This window comes from Carettochelys insculpta, chromosome 3 (assembly GCF_033958435.1).
Source record: "Carettochelys insculpta isolate YL-2023 chromosome 3, ASM3395843v1, whole genome shotgun sequence".
NCBI lineage: Eukaryota > Metazoa > Chordata > Testudines > Carettochelyidae > Carettochelys > Carettochelys insculpta.
In genome coordinates, this window is record NC_134139.1 from 19,980,021 (window position 1) to 19,999,685 (window position 19,665).

At 41.9% G+C, this 19,665-nt stretch overlaps 1 long non-coding RNA gene across 1 annotated transcript in view; it reads left to right on the forward strand.

Annotated features, from left to right (window-relative positions):
- The first annotated feature begins 2,692 nt into the window (after window positions 1-2,692).
- The window catches only part of LOC142010209 (uncharacterized), a 98,881-nt gene continuing 81,908 nt past the window's right edge, over window positions 2,693-19,665 (forward strand). Inside the window, exons 1-2 of the long non-coding RNA XR_012644727.1 lie at window positions 2,693-2,881; window positions 9,867-10,005. This is a non-coding gene — a long non-coding RNA (uncharacterized LOC142010209). The remainder of the gene's footprint in view (window positions 2,882-9,866; window positions 10,006-19,665) is intronic.

Consider the following 19,665-nt stretch of genomic DNA (forward strand, 5'->3'; position numbering starts at 1 on the left):
CTGATTCAATTCAAATTCAAGCCCAGATGTATGATTTTACCACCAATCAATAGTGCAAAGCGCATGGACCTCTGAAGGTCCCTCCCCAGCCCTAGGATTCTATGATCCTGTGTTGAACCTCTCTAGTCTGTCACTCTCTGGTTCTGCAACACCTGTGGTCTGGCATGATTTTAGCTAGATGTCTACTTAACATCAGCGTGATCAAGTTTCTCACAGTCCAGTAAAGTTTGTTTACAGCCACCATCCTGGCTCTCAGTGTTCTGTACTTTGATTTAGTTTTTATTTTTCCCAAATGTCTTCTATGAGCCCAGTAAGCAGTGGAATCATTGGTAATGCTGCTAGACAATACTGACCTTATGTGGTTTGGCAAATTCCCTGGTTTGGCACTGGTCAGGTCCTGAGGGTGTCAGACTGAAGAGGTTCAACCTGTAATACATTTTTCCTTTGAAACTACAGTAAACTTTCTCTTAAATGGCTGGAACTCTCAAATAACCGGCATTTTAACCATAAGTAAATTTCAGTTATATTTTTCATAAGTACGGTATAGTGAAAGTAAATACAAATAAATACAGCAAATGTATGTTTACAGTGTACAGTACTACCATGGTTGGTAAATAAAGTACTTTACATACATTTTTTTTCTTAATATCTTATCTTGTTTTTCTAGGTATACCTCTCTATTACCCAGAATATTTGAATATTTAGCGACCTTCTGGTCCCAGGGCTGCCAGATAGGAAAGCGTTTACTGTCCATATAAAATACACAGTAATTTCTTCCGCTACCAAATTTTAACTGATAATGTTTCACATTTAACACTTTTCCTAATAACAAAATATTGAGACATCAAAACAAGTGTTTAAAATATTACATGACATGATTTTTACCCTCCACTGATATTGTATATTTTAAGGTTGTTCTTTTGCAATGAAACATGTATATGTCAGTACTTGATAAGAATAATATGTTTGTTTATTATATGGCTAGTGTGAGGCTTGTGCAAGTTCAGCTGTTCTTTTTCTTGCTCTTATGCATTTGAGTTTCATGAATGTTGTGATAGCGAATCACATTGCTGTCACTCAGCACCCTCTGATTTTTCAGAACAAAAAAATAAGAAAAACAGAAGAAAACAGGTTTGGGATGAGTTTGGAATATCTTAATTTGTGCCTTTTAAAAGGGGTATCCACGTGGGGACACAGCACCTGTGCACTGCACAAGGCCTTCCTCACCCCAATTCTATGGTCTCCTGCTTCACCTCAGTCTCCTGTGGAGTTATGCCGCCAGAAATTCCTCCTTTGGCTGCTTGTTTCCAGAACCACTTCTTTGCCTGGAGGGAGCTTCTAGAGGGATGCAAGATAAAACATAGTCAGTCATCTGCTGAAGTGGGTTTGAAGAGGGATGAGGTGTGAAGTGCGGTCATCCTGGAGTGTGTCTCCTTCCATCCTGTGCCTGTGTGGTCCTTCAATCCATGGATCTCACTCTCAAAACCAAAACAAAACAAAACAAAACAAACGCCTGTGAGGAAACTTCTGTGGGAGATGGGAGAAGAGAAGAACAGGCTTATGGAAATGAGGAAGAACATTGATGCTTTGGGTAATATCCTGTCCCTATTGATTCAGTAGTAAAGTACCATTGACTTCAGCAGGGCTGGGATTCCATTTTTTGGCACTACAATTGTTACTGCTTTGTTGTCTCAATAGTGTTTAATAGATATACCAATAAATATAAGAATCAGCCAGATGTACAAAATATGTGGTCATAAAAGTGAACCAAAAACAAAACAAAACCCAGCCTACACACTGTTTCTGTAAAGGTCAAGGGACGTTGTTATTTTTCCACTGACTTAATGCCAATCAATTAAAAGGAAGAATATTTCAATACATACTTCTGACAGGTAGGAAATTAACTGCATACCAGGAGCTATTGAATTCAACTTTAACTGTATCAATAAACATTTCTGATTAAATTATGAAATTGATTTTATAATTTTGACCATTATGAATTTACATCAATATCATCATATGACAGTAAATGGAGTTACTGCTTCCTTATTGATCTCAGACAAGGCACCCCAAAGTACTCATTTGACTGTATTACAAAAATCAAACTTGATTTCCTGTAGTCCTGCTGTAGCTTTGGGTCATAACCTGATATGAACAACCAAGACCAGATGGATTATCAAGGTATTAAAAGATGTATTTTCCTTCTGGAAGCCAAGAAACAATTTTGCGAAGTTGTTTTAACAGTTTCATGGCAGGATCTGACTTGCAAGGGATGTTGTTATTTTTACATGTCAGACAATAATCCCTCCTCTTTATAGTGATGAACTATCTGGCATGCTTCTGGTGAGTAATATAAACACTATTTATTAAAAAGAAGGAACAAAATGTTATTTGTAAGGTTCATTCAGGCAATCCAACAAAAACTCAAAGTTTCCATGGCTTAGGAGCATTATTCTTAGTCTCACCCGTCCACTCTGTCAGAATAATAGTTATGTGTTGGACCATTCTATTTCCCCATAAGGTTTAATGTTCTGTTAAGAGAATGCATAATTCAAAAGCACCAGTGTTTCTCTGATACATGCATAACAGTAAATCAAAGTTGTAATGTGTTGGATATTTATGTCTCAGGGTGAAGAACAAGTCTGATCAGATTAGAAACATTTCAGGACTGGGCTTTTTGACTGTTGTAAATTTTTTCAGGGTCCCTCCTTTGTCTGAACCTCTCCAGGCTGAAGGATAGAAGGAGTCTCATTGATATAAACTGCCATTAAATGAAAGGAGAGCAACAAGCGGAGTCTTTAAGCTGTTTTGTCAGATTTCACTTTTGTAATGGGTCTTGCGCATCCATCGATATCTTACCCAAAGGTGTCTTTTCAGAATGGTAAGTCATGTTTCTTCCTGTGTGATTATATTGGCATCTGTTTCAAAATGTGACTAATCCTTTGGGGCTTGAGGGTCAGCTACAACCTGTGCTCTGATCACTGATGTTGGCTTATGCTCTAATATTTGCCAAAGTATTTAAAATCATAACAAGCATTTGCCTTGACAAGCCCAGGGATAATATGATCCACATTCATTCCTCTCAGATATGCTTTGTCTTAAAGGAGACGAACACAACCTGCACATGTATTTCTTTGGCCTTGCTTTAATGGAAAAAAGAATTTGCAGTTGAGAAGTCACTTTAAAAATATTGTCAGTGTAACACACAGGGCGTGGTTTATACAGCCCTGGTTAGCATCTGACATAGCACATGTAAATACTGAACAAACTTCCTACCGTGCAGAATTCTCCCCACGAAGAAAGTCCTGCATTTCAACTTACTAATGCCCGACTATTCCAGTGCCAGACTACATATGAGCAGACAGTTAAATGGCACACCTTGTTGTGGTCTTGTGATGCACGGCAACTAAGATGGAGGTTAATTAAATACTCAGCCAGTTCATCTGATTCTAATCCTTCCTTTCTCTCCTGTGCAACTACACACCTTTTTTTTTTCATGCAAGCTCCATGTTATGAGAGAGCTTTGTCTATCTTTAGGTATATAGAGAGACTAGCTGGGTGAGGAAATGTCTTTTATTGGACCAACTTCTGCTTTCGAGCTTACACAGAGCTCTTTTCACCCACAGAAATTGGCCCAATAAAAAATATGACCTCACCCACCCACTGTTTCTAATATCCTGGAATCAACACAGCTACAGCATTACCCCATGCCATTTACGTAAATCCTTTGTAAATAGAAAATGCCCACGTAGGTAATGCTCAGAAATACACAGCACCATTTCTTGACTGTGTAGGATCAAAGAAGCTGGATGTCAGGCAATGCACAGGGCTTCCTCTGTGCAACTCCTCAGCACTTAAACCCCTACCTCTGGAACAACTTTCCTGCCCCACACCTCTAGGCTGTTGTCAATCTAGTACTCCACGGAGTCCCCTAGGAACCACATCCCCAGGAACTAATATGATGAGATTTTTTGAAAATCTGTGTATTAGACCTTCCCCTTGTTTTGCATTTGCCAGCCAGCTCACCTTGCAAGAACTGCTCCCATCATGCATTGATGTCCGGCTCTCAGTGTTTAACAAATCACCAGTGGAAGAAAGCTGGTACTGCCACAGCTCACCTTGTGCCTGCTCAGCCAATTAAACAACGAGCTTCAGCCTGCCATTCTGCTAACCCGGCACTTTGCACAAGTGCTAAATTAATGCTCAAATAAAGACAGAAATAAAGTGTAGAAAGTAGATTTCTGGGATTAGTTACCCATGAATTCAGCACAGCCTCTGAAGGTTTCATTCTCAGGCCCCACAAACAAGTAGTTCATCGATTATGGAGTTTGCTAGCATGTTCTGGAGTCTGATGTAAAAAGACATACCCGTTCCCTAGGGTTGGCTGAGGTGAAACAGGTGCTTTTGGTAAGGATTGCAGTTACATTTTGATTACAGGAGCCCAAATTCTTACATCATAACATGCAATGTGATATACCCAAGTGGGCCCAGCAATGCCAAACTGGGGCCTTTCGGCTTCATGTTGCTATATTTCTGGTTTCCATTAATGTCAGTGACCTCTGCAGTCCTTCAGGCAGGCTTTGCATTGCTCTATACTTTGGTACATGAGCAAAGAGAAAGGCAGGCATGAAATCTGTCAGAACATCACATCATGGAACTGGGGCACATTTGTCTAAAGAAACGAACACCCACAGCATTGCGCTCTCATTTACCCATCTCAGTGGATAATCCCTTAAAAGCCTGACCCAGTGCCCTTGGAACTCAGTGGACACACTCCCACTAACTTCAGTGAGCTTTGGATTGGAGCTCCTTCTTCTCCTTCTCCTTTTTTAACCCAAGTCTTTTCCCAACAACATCTCCAGATTACAGGAGTTGAGAAATTTCTTCCCGGAGGAAAGTGCAGGCTCCCTTTATCAGACCCTGCAATGTTGCTCCGTAGATCCGTACTGCTTATGTTTCATCTTACATGACACACCCAGATCTCCCAGGACCAGGTGCTTTCTCCTGTGGGTCAAGCACACCACCATTTCCTGTCTTTGGGATTGTTTTGCTCACATTGTAGAGCTCTCCTTTTCCTCCCAAATGAAGCAAGCCCAGGCTTACTTTGCTTTGTTCTTCCTTCTCCACTTTTTTGCCTGGACATCTTGTTGGCCATCATCAGGATTCAATCATCAGTGACTGTGTGCCTCCCTCTGCCTTTTTAGAGGCTTTTCCATGAAGTGCATTGATGTAGATCGGTGGTTACCCACACTTCCAGCCTTAGGTAAAACGTTTTATTTCAGAAAGGTCAAGTGCTACAATCAGTACGCTGGGGCAGATTCTGTTCCCTGCTCCTCCATGCTTGCACCATTCAGGCAATGCAAAGGGAGAAACCATAGGCAAGTCTCCTCCTTTAGCTTTCCCTTCATAGAGGAGTCTCCAGCAGGCGCAAAGCCAGTGTATTAACTCCAACACCTACTTCCCCACAGCTTATGGCACAGGGAAAATGGTGGGTTGTATATGAGGCATTGATGATCATTCCTCTATGACTGTTCCTGGCTGGCATGTGTCTTGAGGTCTATACATCAGGCTGCTCTGACTTGGGCCAAAACAGAGAATCAGGGAGCTTGTAACTGGTTTCTGGCTCTCAGATTCTCCTCTGTTGCCTCTTTCCTGGGCTGCTCTGTGATTGTGTGGGACTATGGAACCATCCTTTGCTAGGTGCCTCTCTAGGCCAAGCCAGTGCTTAATTTGTGGCAGGGCTGAGCCCCAGCACCTCTGGGCCTGGTGGCCTGTAGTCTCAGCGACTCTGGACCTGGCAGTCCATAGCCCCAGTATCTCTGGGACAGGCTGCATCAGTTTTAAAGTAAAAAAGTGAAAAAAGTTGTGTTAGGCTCATCGCCTCTTTCATCACAAATTAGGCACTGGCTTAAGCAGAATTCAATGAGTTCCAAGTTCACTTTTCCTGGACTTCTCACAGCCCAGCAGGAAAGCACAATGGAACAACCAGTGCAATTCTCTTCTTCCAGTGTGATGCACCAGCCAGCCAGCCGTGGAGCCAGTGAGCAGCTGCACCAAGATAGGGACACAGCTGCTCAGAGTGCTCCCCAGCCACATCAGAGTGGCTCCTGGAGCTGTAGAGCAGATCTGGCAGTCTTGCATTGTGATGATTCAAACCCAAGTTGCAGGACACAGCTCAGGGAAGACACTCTCTTAACAGTCTTCCTTTTCTTCTTGTTGCAGTCATTGCTGCAGGCTACAGTATAGCAGTCCCAAGCCGTAGGATGGACACAGAAGAGTAAATCCATGGTTCCTTTGGTAGGCATCTTTGTTCAAAATAAGCCCCCAAACCCTCAACATTTGCCTCCCAGGCACTGATCCCTCCAGCTCCAACTCTGCTTGCCTCTATTCCTTTAATTGTTCACCTTTGTTCAAGCTTCCCACACCATCCCACCTATGCTCTTGAAACTTGAAGTGGAAAGTCATCCTTACTGGAGTCCACTGATCCTGGTTCCAACAGGGGCCAGCCATGATGCACTTTGAGGTGTGGCCAGTAGCCTGTTAGAAAACCACTGGACAGACATCCCACGGCAACCACCACCATTCTGGGATAAAATTGGACTGATTCTAGAAGGGGAAGGCTTCACAACCAGTCCCCTAAATCCTCTAGTCCCTTGGATTTTATTCTGCTTTTTAGTCTATTTCTACAGTATTTTGTGCCTCCAGTATCTCCCAGCCATGAGTATTTCCCCAGATAATACAGTGAAAACCATCATGTCCCACCAATTACCATACAACCATGTCTGAAATAATGCCACTATTTCCTCTTCCGAGCACAAGGGACTAGTACCTGAAACAACTGAAGATAGTAAATACTAACTTATTAATAGCATCCTGCCAGTGTTACTGGAGTCTAGAGTAGCTGAACTGGAATTTATTCTCAAATTCGACACTTTGCACCTTGATCTTAATAGAAATAGCAATTACCTTATGCATTATAAAGACAGCTTCCCCATCTTTGATATTTGTAGTGATCTCAGGCAAGTCACTTAATTTAATAGACACTTACAGTAAGTAATTTTCTTCCCCCTCTTCTCTCCTCCTAGCTGATTAATCCGTTTTCATTTAATTTATTTTGTTTTCTGTCTCTCTGTTACATATTCATCATGCCAGTTCGCTTTCAGCACTATTTCCAGATCTGAAGAAGTGGGTTTGCCCCACAAAAGGTCATCACCTAAAAAAGAAATGTGTTAGTCTTTAAAGTGTTACAGGACTGCTTTTTTGTTTTGTGAAGATACAAACTAACATGGCTACCTCTCTGTGACTATGGAGTCTAGAGTGTTAGATGTTCTCTGACAACCTTCCCTGAGTTCTGTGGTGCAGGCTTGGGCTTCTATGGCAGCTCAAGGTCAATGCAGGAACTCAGGTTTTCGATGAGTTAGACTTAGAACATTCCTACAAACTGAGTATTTTTGAAATTTAAGATTACAATGAAAACTCATGAGGTTTTTGACGGCATCGTCATCCTTTAGTCATCTAATCACAATGACTACCACCAGTCCTATGTCCCAGTGTCAAAGCCGTTCTTCAGACTGGAACATTTCATGATTTATTAAGCTCTTCCCCCATAATGTCAGAGTTCTGGCTTGGTTTTGGAATGGAAGCTGTAGAGCTATGAAACGGGAAGACCGTTAACAGCCAGGCAAGTAGGCTTTTGCTACCTAAACTGAGACAGTAGTGAGGAGATGTACTTGCTCTTGTTCCTTGGCACTTTCTTGTCTGAGGCAGAGAGAAAATAGAAGAGTGAAATAAGTTCCACGCATTCCGTCTGGGGCACCTGGCATTGACACTGTCTGAAGACAGGGTACTTGGCTAGATGGTTTATTGGTCTGACCCAGTATGGCCATTCTTAGGTTCTAATCTAGGACAGAAGTGAAATTCTATGGCTGGAGGTGGTTTCACCCACCAATTTTGCTGCAGTGAAAACAAAATATGGAGCCCTGCTAATGTCCACACCACTGCTAGTTTTGCTCTACCCATCGCATAAGCTACCACAGAACGCCACAGGGATGTTAATGAGGATAAATTTGTTAATGTTTGTCAGATGCTCAGGGATGTGGGCCATTCAGGAAAAGAAAGATCACAATCATAATCTGACAATTTGCAACCTGATCTGAAATAGAGAACAAAGACTGCTTGCCTACCAGTTTCCAGCATTTCACTAATCGTACTTTCCTAAAGCTGTGTGAATTAGAAGTGCAATCACAGATATGCACCTTAAATACGACCCCATTCACAGCTGTGGGCGTGCTCAGAGTGTGAAGTATTACTCCTTGTGTGAGATTTGGGTTTTTTATTCTGTAATCTCTCTAGAAAGCCACTTTTAATCCATTTCACCCACAGCAGATTATTCTGACACTTTTAGAGGGTCCCATGTCTTTTTGTTCTTTGGTCTGAACTTCACATGCAATGAAACTTCACTAACTCAATGTTTAGAAAGTGAAGAGGATGCCTTTTTACTGGAATTGCACTTCTTGGCAAAAATAGTCTCCTGTTAGTATTTTACATGTATTCAGTAACATCTGCAGGATGCGGAAAGCTAAGAAACAAACCAGATGTCACAAAAGGTAGTGACACAAAGAAACACACTTATTACGTTCTCTTATTCAATGATTTGTCCCTCTTCTGTCTTCGTATGTTAATAACCTTTATTGCTGGCACAGAGACCCATTCATCTAAGTTTTTTCTAAATAGATTTACAATTATTTGTAAAAACTGATGTATGCCCCTATTAAAGCCAAATTTCCTTTGGCAATTTAGAAGGCAAAATAGATTAAGGAAATACACATATTTATCTCAGCCATCAACATTTATTCATTTAGATAATTATCACTTAATTATACTGTCAAAGAGGGTGTAGGGGAAATTCACCACTGATAAACCAGGCATCATAAAAGTTCTCCGCTTCTCATGTGAGATTGCTGGGCCCAACTTGTTTCTTTGCCAGGCATTCATAATGACGATTTGTCAAGGAGTGCAGATCCAAAATAGTGCAGGTGAAAGCTATCATCTGTAGTTCCTGCTAAAGTGCAGAGTCTGGTGCAACAGTGCCCCCAAAAGCAAGTCATCAGCAAAAGCCTTGCAACAGGACACCCTACTGAGTCACTGCTGGGTGAAGTTCTAGTCTGTGGTTTCTAAACGAAGTAGCTATTTTAAGAACCACCCGCCAGATTAAAATATGTATTACAGCCAGCTGAACACCCACTGCAGTCCAAAACCTAGGAGAGTCTCAAATGTATTCAGAAAAGTTTTCAGTTATTTTAACTCAGACTTCAGGAATTTTTTAGGGGGATCAGAAAACCAGAGAGCTCTGCCGGACTCGAAGGGAACAAAATATAACTAGATTAATTAACTAAAAGGTAGCTGAATGCAGTCATTTGTTATCAAAGACTTTCAATCATTTTACAAATTGCAATGTCTAGGTCTCACAGGCTCCCTTGCCAAGTTGAAGGCCTAATTAAGGTAGCTGGAATACAACAGGGTTCTAATTAGTTTAATTATGATATGATAAATTATCAAGCTAATTTTTAGAAGCAATGGACAATTAGCCTTTTAGAGTTCAATCCTATTTTCCGATACAGAGAAAGAAGGGTAACATACTTGTTTTTAAATCACTAGACTAAAGTTTGAGACACTTAATCTTGGGGCAGAGTGAGGATCTAATGAGATATACAACTCTGCCCCTCCACCTCATTTCATTCTTTGTGTATTGACTCAACTGCCTTTTGGCTTCCCTTGTGGAAAGTACGTTTCTCAGGCCAAGGTTGGACCAATTTTCTTCTTCAATGTCTCAGTTCTATACTTTTCTTTTTCCCTTCCCTTACTAGATTGCACAGCAGAAGCTGAAGTATCACAGCACTGAAATATTGGGCACTGATGACACATAGAACAATGAGGATTTTTCATCCTACCTTTATGTGTAGTGGACACAGCAGATAAAATACCTGAGACATAAGCAGCAGCCAGGTAAGGTTCCTGTTTTTAGGAAATTGCCCACCAAGTGAACCATTGCCCAGGCTAGGTTGTTCTTGGTTTCAGGTTTAACAATTTTTTAAAAATTTTCCTTTATATTGTTTTTGTATTTTTGCTTCTAGAGCTATTTTTTTTGCCACAGTCACACCCATGCAACTCCAATGAGTAGTTGTGTCCTTCAGTTACTCACCAAAAAGTCATCCCACAAGTGTTCCTACCCTGTCCAACTGCAATGAGGCTACTGAATTGTGCCAGAAGCCACAATCTGGCCCAGCTACAGACTGGCTTATTGCTGGAAGAAGGGCCAAAGGACACATCCTCTCATTAGTATTTCCTTGGTATAAAAGAGGACACAATCTTGCTCAGGCACAGTATGACTTAGAAGCACAGAATACTGGAACTGGCAGGACCTCAAGAGGTCATCAAGTCCAATCCTCTGCACAACTTGCTGCTGAGTGAAGGATAGGGATATAGGAGGACAGACCATTTAACAAACAAAATGGAAGATGAGCAATAAAAGGTGAGAAAGACTCATTTCACCAAACTAATCACTTTTAAAAGACTCAGGTTGGAGAAAGAAGAACTGAGATTTGTTCCACTTCTTATTTCCATAAGAACCGATTCTTTCTCTCTCTCACACATACACGCACACTCCATCCCACCAGTGGTAACCTTGAACTCAATGAGAACTGTAGTAGTGACATACTTTTCAGCCTGGCCTTTAGTAAGATTGCTGTCTCTAAATGAGAACCATTTGGAGCCTTGTTACAGCAATGCACTTCAACATGTGACTAACCTTAAGTAAATGAGCACACTTATGATAAGCACGTTTCAGTGGTTCAGTGGATCAAGTTTGAGGCCCCTTGTTAGGGCTTGAGCTCACACCCAGCGCAGTTGACACAACTGGTAGATATGGCACTGTTGAAGGCCATCCTTCAGGTGAGATGTTCTGTCCCTCTAGGATCCAACATGTCCTTCATTGTGGTACTTTCTGAGTGCTTTCATTTTTCTTCTTCCTTGCCAGGTCGAAGGAAAATATGTGATTAGGATGTCGAGTTTTGTGGGCAGGTCTGTAGATGAGAAGAAGTCATTGAGGGAGGGAGATCAAAGAAATAAAGTTTACATGTAACTCTGATTGTGCTGAGGCTAGTAGTTGTGCTTGTTTTTCTAAAAATGTGTTTATAATCTCCATCTGGCAGTGACTGCTGCTTCTGCACTAGTTTGCAAGCAGTTGTAAGGCTTCAGAGAAATGACACTGGTGTAGGAATTCATGGCTGCAGAGAGAAATTAAGTCTCTCAAGATGGGTAAGGTCAATGCCCTGGAGGACTTTGGATAACAGAGCTGAGGCCTTCAGCTGTCTTCTGGTCACTGAGGACCCAGTACAGAGAGCAGAATACAAGGATGCTCATGTTCACAGTGACCTGTGCTGCTAAGTGAAAAGGCTGTCACATTCAGTACTAGCTGAAGTTTTTCAGAGTATGTGGCTTAGTTCCTAGCCCTAATTAGTATCAATAATCAACCTTGGAGATCATGAACGAGTAGATCTCTGGGGTCAGACACAGGTCTGTTGGAACAGGGTGTAATCTCTTGACCAGTCAGAGACGGAAGTGTGTTTTTGTGGAAGCAACTCTTTGCCAGTGGTACTGACAAGCGCCAAAGGAGTCAGAGTTTTTTGACCCCTTTAACAATCTGAGGACAAGTGCCCTCAATACAGGGACTTGTCAGAGGAGAGAGAAGTTCAGCTTCAGCCAGTGGTTGGTAATTTGGGCTGGGCATCTAGAAAGCTGTGATATGAGAGAACTGCAGAGCTGGGTTTCATTGTTGCAAGCATTCCAGTCTGTGTCCTCTGTCGGTTTTCCCAATGGCTGTGGAACAATATGGAGGAAGGAATAGTTCCTCATGGAACTCTGGAAAACATGAGGGCTTGGGAGCTATAAGAACAATGGCTTATAACAACTCCTCCCATTTGGGGCTCAGAGGAAAGACCCAGGCCATTTCTTTTCATTCTCACACAGTCTGTGACATAAGAGACAGAAGTATTCCATGAGGCCTCGCTTGGAACAGGTGCAGCACAATACATGGAAATACTTATTGAACTAGCTTATAAAGACTGAAGAAAGCATTTTTAATGTAAAGAAAAAAATGTGTTCTGGCAATCAAGCTTAACAAAAAGCAGCAAGTACAAGGATAGCTTGAGCCCCTCATGAAAGAAATTTAGTTATTTAGTCAATTTTTCTTATTTACGGACTAGAAGATTAATGAGTTCAAATACTAACTAAGACAGTAATTAGGTTTCAAAAACATACTGTAACACAATCAATCACGGCTTGGGAACGTAATGACATTAGGATAGAGCCCTCTCTCAGCTGAAGTTATTAGCATGTGATTGGCGAGGACTGGACTTGAACAGATAGTCTACCCCAGGGTCCTGTAATAAAATGCGAGAGGAATCTTAAATAAGGAGAAACTATGTCTTTGACCCTTTGTCCTTTGCCTGTAGATGTAGTGATACCGTACTCAGGATTTAGGGCTCTGTAACAGGGCTTTGGGGAATGATGGCATTTCGAAAGACAGTTGGTATTTAACTTTAAACAAGACTTTACTCAAGACCCAATGTGACATAGGCTGTATATACATATATCCTCTAATCTGGTCTTTGGGGCTATTAGCAGCTTCTTCCAGGACATTTCAGCTCTTTTCTTGAAGTCTTTTTGAATAACATCAACTGAAAGAAGGGATTAAATGTCAGAGGAAAGAGCCCCAAAGAAAAAAAAGGGAGGTGGAGAAACTCTGAAGTTGAAGGAAACCATAATCAATTTAAAAAACAATGTTTCCATTTGATCATCTTTCTAAAGCACTAATTGCATGGAAATTGCAAATATCAAGTTTAGTCATTTAGGATATCCATGTGTTTTATGTAGTGTCACTGCTGGGATGTGTTCTCATCTCAGTGAGCGTAGGTATATTTCCATTAATTAAAAAAAAATTATATGCATGCTCCCAGAGATGATAGCATGGGGGGAAGAGGTCCTTGAGAGTTAGCTTAAATTTAGGAGTAGGGTTTTTAAAGCGTTCAACATTGGTCTTACCCTGCTCCTGGGGACATCTGTGGCACTTTTACCAATGACTTTAATGACAGAAAAGTTTGATTAATACTAAGCACTTTTAAAAATCAAAACCATGGAGCTTACAATTACACAATTAAAGAGAAGGTTTTAAAAGTAGCCCAAGAGAGTGTGTTGCCTAGCTCTCAATGGGAATTGGAAGTCTAACTGAAAATCACAACCTAAGTTCCTATTTATGTACCTGTATAAAATAGCCAAATGTTCAGGGGTACCAAGCATGCCCACCTGCCAGGAAAATGCTCAGTGTATTTGAAAATAAGATCAGTCCCATTTATGTACCTACGTGTCTGTTTATGTGCCTATCTTGAAGCACCCAGGTTTGAAAATGTCAACTTTAAAACTTTTTCCATGCAATCCAAACTTATTTTTGAAACAAATATAAACTTATTTAAATAGTCTTTGCATCCAGGAAAAAATTGATGAGAGCACATTTTAAAAAAGTAAAGGATCACCACATCATCTAGAATGAAATAGTTGTTGTTCTTTCCCCTTTTGGGCTCTGTGCTAGAGAACCACTGGTTTTCCAGCTTCACAATTTTGTTCATAGCCTGCCTCCTCCCATTTAGCCAGCTGCTGTAATATATCCCTTAGGTATTCCTACCTGTCACAATTCACTAATGAAACTACACCTTCTTCTTAAGGAACTCTCTGCCTCTACTCAGGACCAAATTCACACAGATTCATATGCCTTTGGAGCCCTGGCCAGGATTATTCTGTTTTCTTCTCAAAATCCATAAACCTGGAAACCCCGGACGTCCTATCATGCAAGCAGGCTGTTAAACACAGGAGTTCTGGAAAGAAAAATGAAGCTTATTTCCTGACCTCAGCCTTCTAACTTGGGTGAAGCTTACAAAGGTTAATGTGGCTGAGCTCAGTAGCCATTGACTCTGGTGTTTACTGATACACAGTTATTATGAATGCTATGTTTGTGATGGTACATCAGGGCAGTCAATAAATCAAATATCAAAGAACCTGTAGTCAAGACACACTATTATAAACTCAGAAAGAAAACAAAAAAAGTATATTTCAAAACAAAGTGTGATAACAACAGGCAACTCCAGTCAATATAATCAATCTTGGTAACAGGGGTAGTCGATGCAATTACATTTTATAAAATCAATGAGTCCTCCTGCTATGACCACCAGGAGAGGAAGGAAATGAACCAACATCCCCCTCTACCTCAGCATGTGACAATTACAGTATCATCAAGTCCAGCTAAACAAGGATCAGAGCAAGATTTTGAAGCTCTGGCAGGGGGACTAGTGTCATTGCAGCAAGTCCCAGACATTCCATCATGAGATTATGTGGAGACTAGTGCTGTCTAACCTTTGTGCAGTAGGGCCTCTGCACAGAGGTGAATTTCATCCACACGCTTTATGATGCAGTTCTCCTCACCACTTTGCCAAATTCGCATCTCCTGCGAAGTGCGTGCATCTATTTTTAAATAAATAAATGGGTATATTTCCATTAATTCAAATAAAAAACATATATGTGTGCTCCCAGACATGATGAGAGGGGGGAAGAGGTCCTTGAGAATTAGCTTAAGTTTAGGTATAGAGTTCTTAAAGAATTCAACATTGACCTAACTCTTCTCCCGGGGTAAAGTCTTTACCAAAGACTTTAATGAGAGAAAAATTTGGCTGCATGCATCTATTTTTAACTAAATTTTGTTTTACCAGTTGGTTTGGTCACAAATATGATAGCTGAGATTCAAAATTCAAGTTGCATTGCTCAGTTGTGACTGGCCAGGTAAGTCAAATGGTATTTTTACATTCCCTGGCTGGCATGGCGCCCAAATGCTTTTCATGTGACTCAGAAATCTGCCCAGGGTGAACACGCTTGCAGTTGCTCAAATGTTGGTTAAAAAGGCCCGAGCACATCCATTTAAAGAGTCAAGAGAAAAGATAAAGTACTTAGCAGTGTGGGTATTCACACGGATCCCTTGAAAACATTCCAGGCCTGTGCTCACCCGACGGCAGGCATGGCATTCCAAGGAGCTCATTCAGAGTTCCAAGAGCAAAGAGGCTGCAGGATCAGGCCCTCTATATTGTAAATTCCCAACTGGAGCTTTTATTGTTAGATGTTAGTTGGCTCTGAGACCCTGGCTGAAGACAATTTCAGCCCGGTGAAAAGGATTAGAGAAGTAGAGGCCCAGTCAGGCCCACAGGCGGCAGGGAGTGGGGCAAAAGGGACAGTTGCACAGGGGCCCAGTGGACTTAGGGGGACCCGGAGCGACTGCTGCCACCACTGCTGGTGTAGCTCTGCCCAGGTCCCAGGCTCTTGTAACTAGTGCTGCTGTATCAGCGAGGTAGGTCTGCGGGGAGCCCTAGAGCTGGGAACTGCAGCAGGGGGCTGAGGTTGTAACTGTGTGTGTGAACGGACAGGGGAGAGCCAGGCTGGGAACAGAGAGGGAGCAGGCTGGGAAAAGGAGGAGGGAGCCAAGCTCTGAGGGTACAGCCAGGCACAGGACTGCGGGGATTGAGGGTAGAGGGGGTGGAGGAAGGGGGAAGAGTTGTGCAGGTTTGACGGGGCTGGCAGAGGGTGATAGGGGAATGGGAGCAGCACCTCCAGGCAGGTGGGACGATGGGGTTGCAACCAACTAGGGGGTCCTCTGACTGATGGGAGGCGCTCAGGGTTTCTCTGGGGTGGGGGAGCTTATGGTGACTGTGATTGTGGTGCCCTGGGGCTCAGAATACCTCTCAGCAGGCTTGGTCCCAGTTAATATAAATCAGAAGGGCCCTTTCCAGTTGCCCTCGTCTATTACAGAGCCAGGTGTAGGTATGTGAAAGAGACACACCAGACCATGACTGCTGCTGTGTGGGAGAGAACTTGTCAGTACTGCAGGAGGGACAAGAGTCTGGACTTAGAAGCTGCAGGCGCTGAGTTTGGGCAACAGTCCCTCTGCACGTGAGGAGCTAGGAAAAAGAGCTCTTCTGGCTGCTAGTGACTGCAGACTCCGCTCAGAAATGTCCTTTTCTTGGTGCTGTGTGACTGAGTCAAAATGTGAATTGGTCCAAACTGGGGTTTCCACTGGCTCCATATGAGGTTAAACAAATAATTTTAGCCAACGTGTTCTCATGTGACAGCTGTATGCCACTGCTAGGGCTTGCCTGTGAATATGAAAAAATATAGTGGTTTTCTACATTTAGCTGAAGTTGTATTGTGTTGGAACACTGTTCATGCATATGGAGCATGTCATTCACTCTTCCTTTTAAGAACGGCAAAGCTACAGGCAATTATTAAAGTCGCATGTTATGTATATGTGGTTGAGAGTCAGACTCTATTTTGCAGAATAATATTTTCTTTGTCAGTGGGAGAGTCCCATCTTTTTCCCACTGGGGAAGTTAAAACTGCAATTACATTTCCTGTTCCATGTTCCATGTAGCATTTTCTATCATCAGCATTTACATTTGTATAACTGAAATTGAGCTGCAATGGGAAGACAGAGTATACTGGAATCTCTGGTTTGATATCTGGATATGTTTCATGTAGCATTTTACTCTCTAGTTCTAAAATTAGCTCACAGCAACAGGAAATCTCTCTGAGATTCAATGGATCAGATAACATTAAGTATCCAACCCTGCTAACTTTGTTCATGTTGAGTTGTACCTTGCTACACAAATAATCCCAAAAACAAAACAGAACAAAAAAAATATCCTCAGAGGCTCTTAGAGATCATTCATAAAGCCACACATTCCATCTTGGAGAGGAAAAAATGTCTTAATTTATTAAGAAAGCAATGGAAGAAAACATTTATAAATATCAGAGAGAGAGGGAAAAAGCATCAGATTCAAGAGCTGTCCTACAAATGAGCCTGATCCTACAAATAACTGAAGGCCTGATTCATCCTCCCTAAAATCAAAGGGAATCTTTCCATTGACTCTAGTGCTGCCAGATCAGGTGCTAAGTACCTTCTGGTTGGCAATCAGCATGATAGCCAGGCTGGAAATGGAGTGGGCAGGCTTGGAAGAGATTATGATTAGGCTATTGGTCTGTTCTGTAGCTACACCCAGTTTGTGAAGTGGCTTAGCCTTGTAGAATCAGACCACATAACCAAGACAGAATGAAGCTGCTAATAGTGAAGTCTTTTTAAAATCAGAAAAACAACAAGAGAGTGCCCCAATAACTCCAGAGCTACTGAGATACTGAATACATGCTCATGACACTTGGGTTTAGCTTTGTGGTCTTAGAAAGATTATCAAAATGACTTTAGATAAGGGGTCTAGGCTGAGCCAAACTTCCTGTCAGTGCTTCATACTCCAAGGCATATATATTTATAGAGGTCTGTTACATAACACATAACACAGATTCTAGCCTAAGAAAGCCTAGTAGATTGCAGGGCTGGGGTCTTCATTCTCAGGACCTTTGCGTGCACCATAGGTTAACTAAATTAGGATGCATTTGTAGGGCACTGTTTGAGCTGCTGCTTGATGGTTTAATATTTTAAGAAAAGTTTATTATGACAAGTCAGTAACAGTGCTTTTAGTAGGTCAATAAATCATAGCACCAGGTGACATTATGCAAAGCACAGGAGGTAATGTGATGTTATTTCAACAAAATAGCAACCATAGACACTCGTGGTGAACACACTTGAGGCTGATTTTTAATCAATGAGATGAATAATTTTATTAACTCAAGTCACTTGCCAGTGCTATGAATTTGGTGTTTCCCAATTGCTAACCTTATAACTTTTTAAACTTAACATGCATCTGATGAAGTAGGTCTTTGCCTACAAAAGCTTATGCTCCAATAAATCCCTTAGTCAATAAGATGCCACAAGACTTCTTGTTGTTATGTAACTTACTGCATCTAAAATGCTACTCCTGATGCTTGCAGTGGAGCATTTTCTGTAATTACCTCAGAGGAGGGGGTGAGAGCAAAACAGATGAAAAAGATAAGAAAAAATTTCTGAGAGACTGAACTCAGTCTTGGACTCTTTCCCACCACAAGGGAATTGAAGGGAAGCCAAAAAATGTGGTAGGATAGAAAAAGGGTGAGGGTGGGAAGTTTCCCTAGTTATTACTGTCAGAGAAAATACATGAGCCTATGAAGTGCCTGTCAGATCTGGGCGTCTGACTAATATACAGTTGAAAAAGCAGCAATAACTTAAATATACTTTAAATCAGTTACACCTGATCAGATACATATGAAAAATCCCTCACTGGACATTTATATGTAAAGGAATTTTATATGCTCTATAGAAAAAAGATGAAACACCATTGTTTTGGTTCTACTTCTTAACACATTGGTTTGAAATGTCTGGCACGTGGCACTATGGACAGCTATTGACCTATGTCTGGTCTAGTTCCTTGACTCCAGAGCTGCAGTGGAAAAGATATTGCGTCATGGAAGAACAAACTACTGGAAGGAACGAGGGAAGAAGTCCTGCTTTTCCCACGCATATAATAAAAATTAGATGGGAGAGTCTCCTGTTATGTTTTTTCACATGTAAGAGGCAAAATACCTGCTTTGATTCTGGGAGACGTTTTTTGATTCAAGAAAGAGTGAATAAATATAAGGCTTGGTGAGAAATACAGAGCATTTAGGTCCAGATTCTCAATATTATTTGGATGTCTTATTCTCACTGAAATCAATGAGTGTTAGGGACCTAAATACTTCTGAGAATCAGGGCCTCAGGACCTGATCCCAACCCAACTGAAGCCAACACAGACACTAACATCCTCTTCAATAGGCTGTGGATTAGTCTTATCATGTGTCACTCTCTCTATGACCACCATGCTGAGAAGAGCCACTGTCCAACCCAACCCTCAATCACACAGGAAAGAACTTTTAAAAGTGGAAGTAGACATCAAAGAGATTCATGCCGGGCCCTCTACATTTATACAGCTACATACTCTCCAAACCAGATTTTAAACATTTGGAGACCAGTCTATCTGTTGGTTTATCTGACCAAACCTTATGGGATTAATATAAAACTCAAAAGATTCAGGGCAATTTTCTCAGATGTGTCACCAGTGCTAGATGCTGGGATGAACCAGTGTTAGCAATACAGGGTTAGCCTGGAAAGGTGCAGCTGGAAAGCAACATGGAATTAGGGTTGCCAATTTTTTACTTGCAGAAAAGTGAAAACCCTAGCCCTGCCCCTTCTTTGAGGCCCTGCTACCACCCCGCTCCCTTTGTCACCTGCTCTCTCCACGCACAGTCACTCATTTTCACTGGACTGACTCTGGGGTGGGACTAGTGATGAGGGGGCTGAGATGCAAGAAGGTGCTTCAGGCTGGAACTGAAGAACTCAGAGGGTGGGAGGCAGGCGAAATTGTGGGGTGCAGGCTCCAGTTAGCATTGCCTCAAGTAGCTCCCAGAAGAAGTGACTTGTCTCCCCTCTGGCTCCTAAGTAGAGGTGTAGCCAGGCTGCCCCATCTGTAGGCACTGTCCCCACAACTCCCATTGGCCATGGTTCCCAGCCAATGGATACTGCAGAGTTGGCACTAGGGGCAGGAGCAGTGTGCAGGGCTCCTTGGCTGCCCCTACACATAGGAATGAAAGCGGCAACATGCTGTTGCTTTC